Below are 14568 nucleotides of genomic sequence, written 5' to 3'. Positions count from 1 at the left end.
TTTGGATTCTTTCTTTGTCAAAAGGTACTTTGGAGCTACGTGATCTGAATACACCACCACCATAGATCCTAGCAAGTAAGATCTAAATTTGTTCAATGCAAAACTAATGGCCAGAAGTTATTTTTTAGTGGTGGTGTAATTGGATTGTTGATGAGCGGATAATTTATACGCTTTTGGCATTGTTTTTAGGTAGTTTTTAGTAGGATTTAGCTACTTTTAGGGACGTTTTCATTAATTTTTATGCTAAATTCACATTTCTGGACTTTACTATGAGTTTGCGTATTTTTCTGTGATTTCAGGTATTTTCTGGCTGGAATTGAGGGACCTGAGCAAAACTCTGATAAAAAGATGACAAAGGACTGCTGATGCTGTTGAATTCTGACCTCCCTGCACTCCAAATGGATTTTCTGGAGCTTTAGAACTCTAAATGGTGCACTTTTAATGGCGTTGGAAAGTAGGCATCCAGAGCTTTCCAGCAATATATAATAGTCCATACTTTATTCGAGATTAGACGATGTAAACTGGCGCTCAACGCCAGTTCCATGTTGCATTTTGCAGTCAAATGCCAGAAACACGTCACGAACCAGAGTTGAACGCCAAAAACACGTTACAACGTGGTGTTCAACTCCAAGAGAAGCCTCTGCACGTGTAAAGCTCAAGCTCAGCCCAAGCACACACCAAGTGGGCCCCAGAAGTGGATTTCTGCATCAATTACTTACTTCTGTAAACCCTAGTAGCTAGTCTAGTATAAATAGGACATTTTACTATTGTATTAGATATCTTTGGATTATTTTTGGATTACCTTATGATCCTTTGATCACGTTCATGGGGGCTGGCCATTTGGCCATGTCTGGACCACCACTTATGTATTTTCAACGGTGGAGTTTCTATACACCATATATCAAGGGTGTGAAGCTCTGTTGTACCTCGAGTTTTAATGTAATTACTACTATTTTCTATTCAATTCAGCTTATTCCTGTTCTAAGATATTTGTTGCACTTCAACATGATGAATGTGATGATCCGTGACACTCATCATCATTTTCACCTATGAACGCGTGACTGATAACCACTTCTGTTCTACTTTAGACCGAACGCATATCTCTTAGATTCCTTAATCAGAATCTTCGTGGTATAAGCTAGAATTGAAGGTGGCATTCATGAGAATTCAGAAAGTCTAAACCTTGTCTGTGGTATTCCGAGTAGGATTCAGGGATTGAATGACTGTGACGAGCTTCAAACTCGTGATTGTTGGGCGTGATGACAAACGCAAAAGAATCAATGGATTCTATTCCAATATGATCGAGAACCGACAGATGATTAGCCGTGCTGTGACAGAGCATTTGGACCATTTTCACTGAGAGGATGTGATGTAGCCATTGACAATGGTGATGCCCTATATACAGCTTGCCATGGAAAGGAGTAAAAAGGATTGAAGGAAGGCAGTAGGAAAGCAGAGATCCAACAGGGACAAAGCATCTCCATACACTTATTTGAAATTCTCACCAATGATTTACATAAGTATTTCTATCTTTATTTTCTGTTTATTTATTGTTATTATTCGAAAACTCCATAACCATTTATTATCCGCCTAACTGAGATTTACAAGATGACCATAGCTTGCTTCATACCAACAATCTCCGTGGGATCGACCCTTACTCACGTAAGGTTTATTACTTGGACGACCCAGTGCACTTGCTGGTTAGTTGTGCGAATTTGTGAAGAAAGTGATGAGTTAGTAGATGCGCATACCAAGTTGAATGCCATTGTTAGAGATCACCATTTCGTGCATCAAGTTTTTGGCACCGTTGCCGGGGATTGTTCGAGTTTGGATAACTGACGGTTCATCTTATTGCTCAGATTAGGTAATTTTCTTTTTTTGTTTTATTTTCAAAAATTTTTCAAAAATTTATCACTTGTTTTTGAAAATTTTCAGAGTTTTTAAGAATGAATTCTAGAGTTTCATGTAACATGTTGAAGCTTGGTTGGTTGTAAAGCCATGTCTAATTCCTAGACCGGAGCTTTAGACTAACATTATATGATTCCTGAAATTCTGATTGTGGACTTTGGATTCATTACTTCCTTTTTCCAAAATATGTTTTCGAAAAATATAAAATAAAATCCAAAAAAAATTATAAAATAAAAAAAAATCAAAAATATTTTTGTGTTTCTTGTTTGAGTATAGTGTCAATTTTTAAGTTGGGTGTCAATTGCATGTTTTTTTTTTAAATTATGCATTTTTCAAAATTTTCATGCATGGTGTTCTTCATGATCTTCAAGTTGTTCTTGGTAAGTCTTCTTGTTTGATCTTGATGTTTTCTTGTTTTGTGTCTTTTGTTGTTTTTCATATGCATTTTTGCATTCATAGTGTCTAAGCATTAAAGATTTCTAAGTTTAGTGTCTTGCATGTTTTCTTTGCATAAATTTTTTTTCAAAAATATGTTCTTGATGTTCATCATGATCTTCAAGTTGTTCTTGGTGTTCATCTTGATATTCTTAGTGTTCTTGCATGCATCATTGGTTTTGATCCAAAAATTTTCATGTTTTGCGTCATTTTTATGTTTTTTCCTTTCATCATTAAAGATTCAAAAAAAATAAAATAAAATAAAATATCTTTTCCTTATTTTGCTCATAGTTTTTTAAAATTTGAGTTGACTTAGTAAAAAATTTTTAAAACTTAGCTATTTCTTATAAGTCAAGTCAAATTTTCAATTTTAAAAATCTTATCTTTTCAAAATCTTTTTCAAAAATCAAATCTTTTTCATTTTTTTTCGAAAATTTTTAAAATTTAATTTCAAAATCTTTTTCTTATCTTTATTTCAAAATTTCGAAAACTTTACTAACAATTAATGTGATTGATTCAAAAATTTAAAGTTTGTTACTTTCTTGTTAAGAAAGGTTCAATCTTTAAATTCTAGAATCATATCTTTTAGTTTCTTGTTAGTCAAGTAATCAATTTTAACTTTAAAAATCAAATCTTTTTCAAAATATCTTTTTAATCATATATTTTCAATCATATCTTTTTCAAAAATGTGATTTTAAAATGTCTTTTCCAACTTCTTATCTTTTCAAAATTGATTTTCAAATCTTCTTCAACTAACTAGTTGACTTTTTGTTTGTATTAACTATATCTTATCTTTTTCAAAACTACCTAACTACTTTCTTCTCTCTAATTTTCAAAAATTACCTCCCTCTTTTTCAAAATTCTTTTAATTAACTAATTGTTTTAAATTTTAGTTTTAATTTTAATTCTTCTTTTAATTTTCGAAAATCACTAACCCTTTTTCAAAATTAATTTTCGATATCTCTCCCTCTCATCTCCTTCTATTTATTTATTTATTTATTAACACTTCTCTTCATCTCAAGAATTTGAACCTATCTTCACCCTTGTGTTTGGATTCTTAACTTTTCCTTCTTTTATTCCCTTCTTCTTCTACTAATATAAAGGAAGCTCTCTACTATGGTAAAGAGAATCCCTATTATTATTTTCTGTTTCCTTTTTTTTTTCATATGAGCAGGAGCAAGGACAAGAATATTCTTGTTGAAGCAGATCCTGAACCTAAAAGGACTCTGAAGAGGAAACTAAGAGAAGCTAAATTACAACAATCTAGAGACAACTTCACAGAAATTTTCGAAAAAGAAAAGGAGATGGCAGCCGAAAATAATAATGCAAGGAGGATGCTTGGTGATTACACTACACCTACTTCCAAGTTTGATGGAAGAAGCATCTCAATCCCTGCCATTGGAGCAAACAATTTTGAGCTGAAACCTCAACTAGTTGCTCTAATGCAACAGAACTACAAGTTTCATGGACTTTCATCAGAAGATCCCTTTTAGTTTTTAACTGAATTCTTGCAGATCTGTGAGACTGTTAAGACTAATGGAGTAGATCCTGAAGTCTACAGGCTCATGCTTTTCCCTTTTGCTGTAAGAGACAGAGCTAGAACATGGTTGGACTCACAACCTAAAGATAGCCTGGACTCCTGGGATAAGCTGGTCGTGGCCTTCTTGGCTAAGTTCTTTCCTCTTCAAAAGTTGAGCAAGCTTAGAGTGGATGTTTAGACCTTCAAACAAAAAGATGGTGAATCCCTCTATGAAGCTTGGGAAAGATACAAGCAGATGACCAAAAGATGTCCTTCTGACATGCTTTCAGAGTGGACTATTCTAGATATATTCTCTTATAGTCTATCTGAGTTCTCTAAGATGTCACTGGACCATTCTGCAAGTGGATCCATTCACCTAAAGAAAATGCCTGCAGAAGCTCAAGAACTCGTTGACATGGTTGAAAATAACCAGTTCATGTACACTTTTGAGAGGAATTCTGTGAGTAATGGGACGTCTCAGAGGAAGGGAGTTCTTGAAATTGATGCTCTGAATGCCATATTGGCTCAGAACAAAATGTTGACTAAGCAAGTCAACATGATTTCTCAAAGTCTGAATAGATGGCAAAATGCATCCAACAGTACTAAAGAGGCATCTTCTGAAGAAGAAGCTTATGATCCTGAGAACCCTGCAATAGCAGAGGTAAATTATATGGGTGAACCTTATGGAAACACCTATAATTCATCATGGAGAAATCATCCAAATTTCTCATGGAAGAATCAACAAAAGCCTCAACAAGGCTTTAATAATGGTGGAAGAAACAGGCTCAGCAATAGCAAGCCTTTTCCATCATCTTCTTAGCAACAGACAGAGAATTCTGAGCAGAGTACCTCTAATTTATCAAACTTAGTCTCTGATCTGTCTAAGGCCACTTTAAGTTTCATGAGTGAAACAAGGTCCTCCATCAGAAATTTGGAGGCACAAGTAGGCCAGCTGAGTAAGAAAGTACTGAAACTCCTTCTAGTCTCTCCCAAGCAATACTGAAGAGAATCCAAAAAGAGAGTGCAAGGTCATAGACATAATCAACATGGCCGAACCTAGGGAGGAAGGAGAGGACGTGAATCCCAATGAGGAAGACCTCATGGGACATCTCTCAAGCAAGAAGGAGCTCCCTATTGAGGACCCAAAAGGATCTGAAGGTCATATAGAGACCATAGAGATCCCATTAAATCTCCTTCTACCATTCATGAGCTCTGAAGATTATTCTTCCTTTGAAGAGGAGGAAGATGTAAATAGAGAGCAAGTTGCTCAATATCTAGGAGCCATCATGAAGCTGAATGCCAAATTGTTTGGTAATGAGACTTGGGAAGATGAACCTCCCTTGCTCATTAGTGAACTAGATACATGGGTTCAGGAAACTTTACCTCAAAAGAGACAAGATCCTGGTAAATTCTCAATACCCTGCACCATATACAACATGACCTTTGAGAAGGCTCTGTGTGACCTGGGGTCAGGGATAAATCTTATGCCACTCTCTGTAATGGAGAATCTAGGGATCATTGAGGTACAACCTACCATATTCTCATTACAAATGGCAGACGGATCACAAAGACAAGCTTATGGATTAGTAGAGGATGTGTTAATAAAGGTTAAAGACCTTTACATCCCTGCTGATTTCATAATCTTAGACACTAGGAAGGAGGAGGATGAATGAATCATCCTTGGAAGACCTTTCCTAGCCACATCAGGAGTTGTGATAGATGTTGATAGAGGAGAATTAGTCCTTCAATTGAATGGGGACCACCTTGTGTTTAAGACCCAAGGGTGTTCTTCTGTATACACAGAGAGGAAGCATGAAAATCTTCTCTCAGTACAGAGTCAAACAAAGCCCCCACAATCAAACTCTAAGTTTGGTGTTGAAAGGCCACAGCCAAACTCTAAGTTTGGTCTTGAATCCCCACATCCAAACTCTAAGTTTGGTGTTGGGAGTCTACAACATTGACCTGATCACCTGTGAGGCTCCATGAGAGCCCACTGTTAAGCTATTGACATTAAATAAGCGCTCATTGGGAGGCAACCCAATTTTTATTTATCTAATTTTATTTTTCTTTTATTATTCTTTTATGTTTTATTAGGTTCATGATCATGTGGAGTCACGAAATAAATACTAAAATTAAAAACAGAATCAAAAACAGCAGAAGAAAAAGCACACCCTGGAGGAAGGGCTTACTGGCGTCTAAACGCCAGTAAGGAGCATCTGGATGGCATTCAACACTAGAACAGAGCATGAATCTGGCGTTGAACATCAGAAACAAGCAGCATCCTGGCATTTAAACGCCAGGAATACACCCTGAGGAGAGCTGGCGCTGAATGCAAGAAACAAGCATGGAACTGGCGTTCAACGCCAGAAACATGCTGCAAATGGGCGTTGAACGCCCAAAACATGCATGAAGCTGGCGTCCAACGCCAGAAACAAGCTTCAATCTGGCGTTGAACGCTAGGATTACATGCAGAGGGTGTTTTACACGCCTCATTGGTGCAGGGATGATAATCCTTAACACCTCAAGATCTGTGGATCCCACAGGATCATCTCAGGATCTGTGGACCCCACAGGATCCCCACCTACCTCAACTTACCTTCTCTCTCTTCTTCACCAATCACCTCAATCTCTCTTCCCCATCACCTCTTTAACACTCACATCCATCCACTCTTCCTACCCAAACCCACCCTAAGTGACCAACTACACACCTCTCTCCCTCTCCTCCATATCTTCTTCTTCTTCTTCTTCTTCTATTCTTTCTTATCTTGCTCGAGGACGAGCAATATTCTAAGTTTGGTGTGGTAAAAGCATAGCTTTTTTGTTTTTCCATAACCATTAATGGCACTTAAGGCCAGAGAAACCTCAATAAAAAGGAAAGGGAAGATAAAAGCTTCCACTTCCGAGTCATGGAAGATGGAGAGATTCATCTCAAGGGTCCATAGCTCAGTAGTATAGCATTTGACTGCACATCAAGAGAGCCCACTCATGGACCTCAACAAGAGCATGAGGAATTCCCTCATCAAGAAATCCCTGAGATACCTCAGTGGATAAATTTTCCTCCACACAATTATTGGGAGCAACTAAGGATAGGAGCACCAAAATCACTAGGGATCAAGCAACAGAGGCAGGGAAGAGACATAGAGGAGCTCAAGAGCACCTTTGGTTCTTCAAGAGGAAGATGCCACCCACACTAAGGTGGACTCATTCCTTAATCTCCTTGTCTATTTATTTGCTGTTTTCGGTTTTATGCTTCATGTTTGTCTATGTTTGTGTCTTTATTACATGATCATTAGTATTTAGTAACTATGTTTTAAGGCTATAAATAATTCCATAAATCCTTCACCTCTCTTAAATGAGAAATGTTTTTAATACAAAAGAACAAGAAGTACATGAGTTTCAAATTTATCCTGGAATTTAGTTTAATTATATTGATGTAGTGACAATACTTTTTGTTTTCTGAATGAATGCTTGAACAGTGCATATTTTTTATCTTGTTGTTTATGAATGTTAAAATTGTTGGCTCTTGAAAGAATGATGAACAAAGAGAAATGTTACTGATAATCTGAAAAATCATAAATTTGATTCTTGAAGCAAGAAAAAGCAGTGAATAAGAAAGCTTGCGAAAAAAAAGAGATATTTGGCGAAAAAATATTTAGAAAGAAAAAGAAAAGCAAGCAGAAAAAGCCAATAGCCCTTAAAACCAAAAGGCAAAGGTAAAAATGATCCAAGGCTTTGAGCATCAATGGATAGGAGGGCCCAAGGAAATAAAATTCAGGCCTAAGCGGCTAAATCAAGCTATCCCTAACCATGTGCTTGTGGCATGCAGGTCTAAGTGAAAAGCTTGAGACTGAGTGGTTAAAGTCATGATCCAAAGAAAAAAAGGTATGCTTAAGAACTCTGGACACCTCTAACTGGGGACTTTAGCAAAGCTGAGTCACAATCTGAAAAGGTTCACCCAGTTATGTGTCTGTGGCATTTATGTATCCGGTGGTAATACTGGAAAACAAAGTGCTTAGGGCCACGGCCAAGACTCATAAAAGTAGCTGTGTTCAAGAATCAACATACTTAACTAGGAGAATCAATAACACTATCTGAAATTCTAAGTTCCCATAGATGCCAATCATTCTAAACTTCAAAGGATAAAATGAGATGCCAAAACTATTCATAAGCAAAAAGCTACAAGTCCCGCTCATCTAATTAGAACTAATATTCATTGATATTTTGGGATTTATAGTATATTCTCTTCTTTTTATCCTATTTGATTTTCAGTTTCTTGGGGACAAGCAACAATTTAAGTTTGGTGTTGTGATGAGCGGATAATTTATACGCTTTTTGGCATTGTTTTTAGGTAATTTTTAGTAGGATCTAGCTACTTTTAGGGAATTTTTCATTAGTTTTTATGTTAAATTTACATTTCTGGACTTTACTATGAGTTTATGTATTTTTCTGTGATTTTAGGTATTTTCTGGCTGAAATTGAGGGACTTGAGCAAAACTCTGATAAAAGGCTGACAAAGGACTGCTAATGTTGTTGGATTCTGACCTCCCTGTACTCGAAATGGATTTTCTAGAGCTACAGAACTCCAAATGGCGCGATCTCAATGGCGTTGAAAAATAGATATCCAGAGCTTTCCAGAAATATATAATAGTTCATACTTTACTCGAGATTAGATGACGTAAACTGGCGCTCAACGCCAGTTCCATGTTGCATTCTAGAGTCAAATGCGAGAAACACGTCACGAACCAGAGTTGAATGCCAAAAACACGTTACAACATGGCGTTCAACTCCAAGAGAAGACTCTGCACGTGTAAAGCTCAAGCTAAGCCCAAGCACACACCAAGTGGGCCCCGGAAGTGGATTTATGCATCAATTACTTACTTCTGTAAACCCTAGTAGCTAGTCTGTTATAAATAGGACATTTTACTATTGTATTAGACATCTTTAGATTATTTTTGGATTACCTTATGATCCTTTGATCACGTTCATGGGGGCTGGCCATTCGGCCATGCCTGGACCACCACTTATATATTTTCAACGGTGGAGTTTCTACACACCATAGATCAAGGGTGTGGAGCTCTGCTGTACCTCGAGTTTTAATGCAATTACTACTATTTTCTATTCAATTCAGCTTATTCCTATTCTAAGATATTCATTACACTTCAACATGATGAATGTGATGATTCGTGACACTTATCATCATTCTCACCTATGAACGCGTGACTGACAACCACTTCCATTCTACTTTAGACCAAACGCATATCTCTTAGATTCCTTAATCAGAATCTTCGTGGTATAAGCTAGAATTGATGGTGGCATTCATGAGAATCCAGAAAGTCTAAACCTTGTATGTGGTATTCTGAGTAGGATTCAGAGATTGAATGACTGTGACGAGCTTCAAACTCGCGATTGTTGGGCATGATGACAAACGCAAAAGAATCAATGGATTCTATTTCGACATGATCGAGAACCGACAGATGATTAGCCGTGCTGTGACAGAGCATTTGGACCATTTTTACTGAGAAAATGGGATGTAGCCATTGACAATGGTGATGCCCTACATACAGCTTGCCATGGAAAGGAGTAAGAAACATTGAAGGAAGGCAGTAGGAAAGCAGAGATCCAACAGGGACAAAGCATCTCCATACACTTATATGAAATTCTTACCATTGATTTACATAAGTATTTCTATCTTTATTTTCTGTTTATTTATTGTTATTATTCGAAAACTCTGTAACCATTTATTATCTGCCTAACTGAGATTTACAAGATGACCAAAGCTTGCTTCATACCAACAATCTCCGTGGGATCGACCCTTACTCACGTAAGGTTTATTACTTGGACGACCCAGTGCACTTGTTGGTTAGTTGTGCGAATTTGTGAAGAAAGTGATGAGTTAGTAGATGCGCATACCAAGTTGAATGCCATTGTTAGAGATCACAATTTCGTGCATCAATTGTGTAGCATCTAAAGTCTTAAAAGCATAGGCTATAGCATAAGGAATCTTACCCTCGTGTGCTGTTGTGCAAGCGTAGAACCCACAACATAGTTAGAGGCATCACACATGATCTTGAACGGAAGGGTCCAATTGAAGCCTCGCACCATTGGAGCTGTGGTCAAAGCCTCCATTAGCCTATCAAAAACTTCCTTGCAAGCATCATCAAAGTTAAAATCTACATCCTTTTGAAGCAATCTAAAAAGTGGTAAAGTAATTTTGCTAAAGTCCTTTATGAGCCTCTTGTAGAATCCTACATGGCCAAAGAAAGAATGGATCTCCCCCACAAAGGAGGGGTAAGAAAAGCTAGAAATAACCTCAATCTTATCCAGGTCAACAAAAATTTTGTCACTAAGGATAATATGCCTTGTTTTACCATGAAATGACACTTTTTGAAATTCAACACAAGGTTAGTAATGACACATTTCTCTAGCACCCTTGCTAAGTTCTCTAAGCACACATCAAAGGAATTGCCATAAAACTAAAATCATCCATAAAAACCTCCATGCAATTCTCTATAAGATTGGAAAAAATACTCGTCATGCACCTTTAGAAAGTTGCCGGTGTCTTGCACAAGCCAACCGACATTCTCTTATAAGCATAACTTCTAAAGGAACATGTGAATAAGGTTTTCTCCCAATATTTAGGAGCAATATGAATCTGAAAATATCCAGTATAACCAATAAGGAAATAGTAATGAGATTTACCGGACAAACGATCCAAAATCTGATTAATAAAGGGTAAAGAATAATGATATTTTCTTGTGGCTAGATTGAGGCTCTAGTAATCAATACAGACCCTCCATGAATTTCAGACTCTGGTTGTTACTAGTTCTTCACTATTTGCCTTTATCAAGGTCAACCCAGATTTCTTAGGCACTACTTGAACGGAACTTACCCATTCACTATCAGAAATGGGATAGATAATGTCCGCCTTCAAGAGTCTAGTAACCTCCTTTTTGACCACGTCAAGGATTGTTGGGTTCAAATGTCGCTGAAGTTGTTGGACTGGCTTGGCGCTATTGAGCGGATAATTTATACGCTTTTTGGCATTGTTTTTAGTATGTTTTTAGTATGTTTTAGTTAGTTTTTATTATATTTTTATTCGTTTTTAGTTAAAATTCACTTTTCTAGACTTTATTATGAGTTTGTGTGTTTTTCTGTGATTTCATGTATTTTCTGGCTGAAATTGAGGGACCTGAGCAAAAATCTGATTCAGAGGCTGAAAAGGACTACAGATGCTGTTGGATTCTGACCTCCCTGCACTCGAAGTGGATTTTTTGGAGCTACAGAAGCCCAATTGGTGTGCTCTCAATTGCGTTGGAAAGTAGACATCCTGGGATTTCCAGCAATATATAATAGTTCATACTTTGCCTGAGATTTGATGGCCCAAACAGGCGTTCCAAGTCAGCTCAAGAATTCTGGCGTAAAACGCCGGAACTGGCACAAGAATGGGAGTTAAACGCCCAAACTGGCACAAGAGCTGGCGTTTAACTCCAAAAAGAGTCTCTACACGAAAATGGTTCAATGCTCAGCCCAAGCACACACCAAGTGGGTCCAGAAGTGGATTTTTATGTAATTTACTCATCTTTGTAAACCCTAGCTACTAGTTCTCTACAAATAGGACCTTTTGCTATTGTATTTTTCATCTTGAGATCACTTGAATCTTTTGATCATGTTTTTATGATTGAACCCTCTTTGGGAGGCGGGCTATTTAGCCATGCCTAGACCTTGTTCTTATGTATTTTCAACGGTGGAGTTTCTACACACCATAGATTAAGGTGTGGAGCTCTGCTGTACCTCGAGTATTAATGCAATTACTATTGTTCTTCTATTCAATTCAGCTTATTCTTGTTCTAAGACATTCATTCGCACCCAAGAACATGATGAATGTGATGATTATGTGACGCTCATCATCATTTTCACTTATGAACGCGTGCCTGACAACCACTTCCGTTCTACAAGCAAACAAGGCTTGAATGTTTATCTCTTGGATTTCTTAATCGGAATCTTCGTGGTATAAGCTAGAATTGATGGCGGCATTCAAGAGAATCCGAAAGGTCTAAACCTTGTCTGTGGTATTCTGAGTAGGATTCAAGGATTGAATGACTGTGACGAGCTTCAAACTCGCGATTGTGGGGCGTTAATGACAGACGCAAAAGAATCACTTGATTCTATTCCGACATTATCAAGAACCGACAGCTGAATAGCCGTGCTGTGACAGAGCGCGTTGAACATTTTCACTGAGAGGATGGGAGGTAGCCATTGACAACGGTGAAACGCTACATACAGCTTGCCGTGGAAAGGAGTAAGAAGGATTGGATGAAGATAGTAGGAAAGCAGAGAGACGGAAGGGACAAAGCATCTCCATATGCTTATCTGAAATTCTCACCAATGAATTACATAAGTATCTCTATCGTTATTTTATGCTTTATTCTTAAATCATTCATAACCATTTGAATCTGCCTGACTGAGATTTGCAAGATGACCATAGCTTGCTTCATACCAACAATCTCTGTGGGATCGACCCTTACTCGCGTAAGATTTATTACTTGGATGACCCAGTGCACTTGCTGGTTAGTTATGCGAAGTTGTGATAAAGAGTTGAGATTGCAATTGAGCATACCATGTTAATGGCGCCATTGATGATCACAATTTCGTGCACCAAGTTTTTGGCGCCGTTGCCGGGGATTGTTTGAGTTTGGACAACTGACGGTTCATCTTGTTGCTTAGATTAGGTATTTTTCAGAATTTTTAAGAATGAATTCTAGTGTTTCAAGGTGATGTTCTTATCATCACCAAAGCTGATTGATCTTCATCAATTTAGCTCTTGAATGTAATGTCCTGCTGAAGCTTGGCTAGCCATGTCTAATTCCTTTAGACTGAAGCTTTAGACTAACATTGCATGATTCCTGGAATTCTTATTAAAAATTTTGAATCTCTTTATTTTCTTCTCCATATAATTTTCGAAAAAAAACCAAAAATATTTCTTGTTTAAGTCTAGTGTCTCATTTTAAGTTAGGTGTCAATTGCATGTTTCTATTCTTCTTGCATTTATCATATGTCTTCATTGATCTTCAAGTTGTCCTTAATGATTTCATTGCTCTGATCTTTAAATTCTCTTATTTTGTGTGTTTTGTTGTTTCTCATATGCATTCTCAATTTATTAGTGTCAGTAGTGTACAAACTTCTAAGTTTGGTGTCTTGCATGCATTGTTTATTTGATTTTAGTTGCATTTTGACTTTTTCTCATTATTAAAAATCCAAGAAAATTTTTAATTTGTGTCTTTTCAAGTCAATAATGCAGAGAATTGAAGATTCAGAACATACAGCAGAGGAATTACACAGAAAAAGTTGGGCGTTCAAAACGCCCAATAAGGAAGGAAAACTGGCGTTTAAACGCCAGCCAGGGTACCTGGCTGGGCGTTTAACGCCCAAAAGGGTAGCATTTTGGGCGTTAAACGACAGATGGATACCATTCTGGGCGTTTAACGCCAGGATGGCACAAGAGAGAAGATTTTGTTTTTAATTCAAATTTTTTTTTTCAAGTTTTCATAATTTTTCAAAATCAAATCTTTTTCAAAACATATCTTTTCAATCATATATTTTCAAAATCAATTTCTTTCCATTTTCAAAAATACTTGCTAACAATTAATGATTTGATTCAACATTTCAAGTATGTTGCCTTTTCTGTTGAGAAATGTTTAATGTTTGAATCATATCTTTTCTTGTTAGCCAAGTCATTGATTTTAAAAATCAAATCTTTTTAAATTGTTTTTCCAAATCATATCTTCTCAATCATATCTTTTTAAAACTATATCTTTTCAATCATATCTTCTTAATCACATCTTTTTCAAAATAGTTTTCAAATCAAATCTTTTTGATTTCTAATTTTAAAATCTTTTTCAAAAATCATTTTATTTCTTTTTTTTCAACTTTAATTTCGAAAATCTTTCTTCAATTTTTCAAAATGTTTTTAAAATCTTTTTTATTTTATTTTCGAAAATTTCTTCCCCTCTTCTCACATCCTTCTATTTACGGACTAACATGTACAATTCGAACTCTATCTTTCTAAGTTCGAATTCTTCCACCTCTTCCTTCTACTTTTCTTTTCCTCTGACACCTCAAGGAATCTCTATACTGTGACATAGAGAATTCCATATTTTCTTATTTTCTTCTCTTTCATATGAGCAGGAGCAAAGACAAAAGCATTCTTATTGAGGCTGACCCTGAACCTGAAAGGACCTTGAAGTGAAAGCTAAGAGAAGCTAAAGCACAATTCTCTGTAGAGGACCAAACAGAAATCTTCAAAGAAGAAGACATGGTAGCCGAAAACAACAACAATGCCAATAATGCAAGGAAGGTGCTGGGTGACTTTACGGCACATACTCCCAACTTCTATGGGAGAAGCATCTCTATCCCTGCCATTGGAGCAAACAACTTTGAGCTTAAGCCTCAATTAGTTTCTCTAATGCAACAGAATTGCAAGTTCCATGGACTTCCATTGGAAGATCCTCATCAGTTTTTAGCTGAATTCTTGCAAATCTGTGACACTGTCAAGACTAATGGGGTTGACCCTGAGGTCTACAGACTTATGCTATTCCCTTTTGCTGTAAGAGACAGAGCTAGGATTCACAACCTAAAGAAAGCCTGAACTCTTGGGAAAAGCTAGTCAATGCCTTCTTGGCAAAGTTCTTTCCACCTCAAAAATTGAGT

General features: G+C 36.8%; 1 non-coding gene across 1 annotated transcript; it reads right to left on the bottom strand.

Annotated features, from left to right (window-relative positions):
* Positions 1–4040: 4040 nt before the first annotated feature.
* Positions 4041–4148, bottom strand: LOC112712519 (small nucleolar RNA R71). The gene has a single exon (XR_003157813.1). It is a non-coding gene; the product is annotated as a small nucleolar RNA R71 (small nucleolar RNA).
* Positions 4149–14568: the final 10420 nt, after the last annotated feature.

Source organism: Arachis hypogaea, chromosome 1, assembly GCF_003086295.3.
Source record: "Arachis hypogaea cultivar Tifrunner chromosome 1, arahy.Tifrunner.gnm2.J5K5, whole genome shotgun sequence".
NCBI lineage: Eukaryota > Viridiplantae > Streptophyta > Magnoliopsida > Fabales > Fabaceae > Arachis > Arachis hypogaea.
The sequence above is the reverse complement of the archived record's forward strand: the minus strand, read 5'-3'. Positions and strand labels throughout refer to the sequence as shown.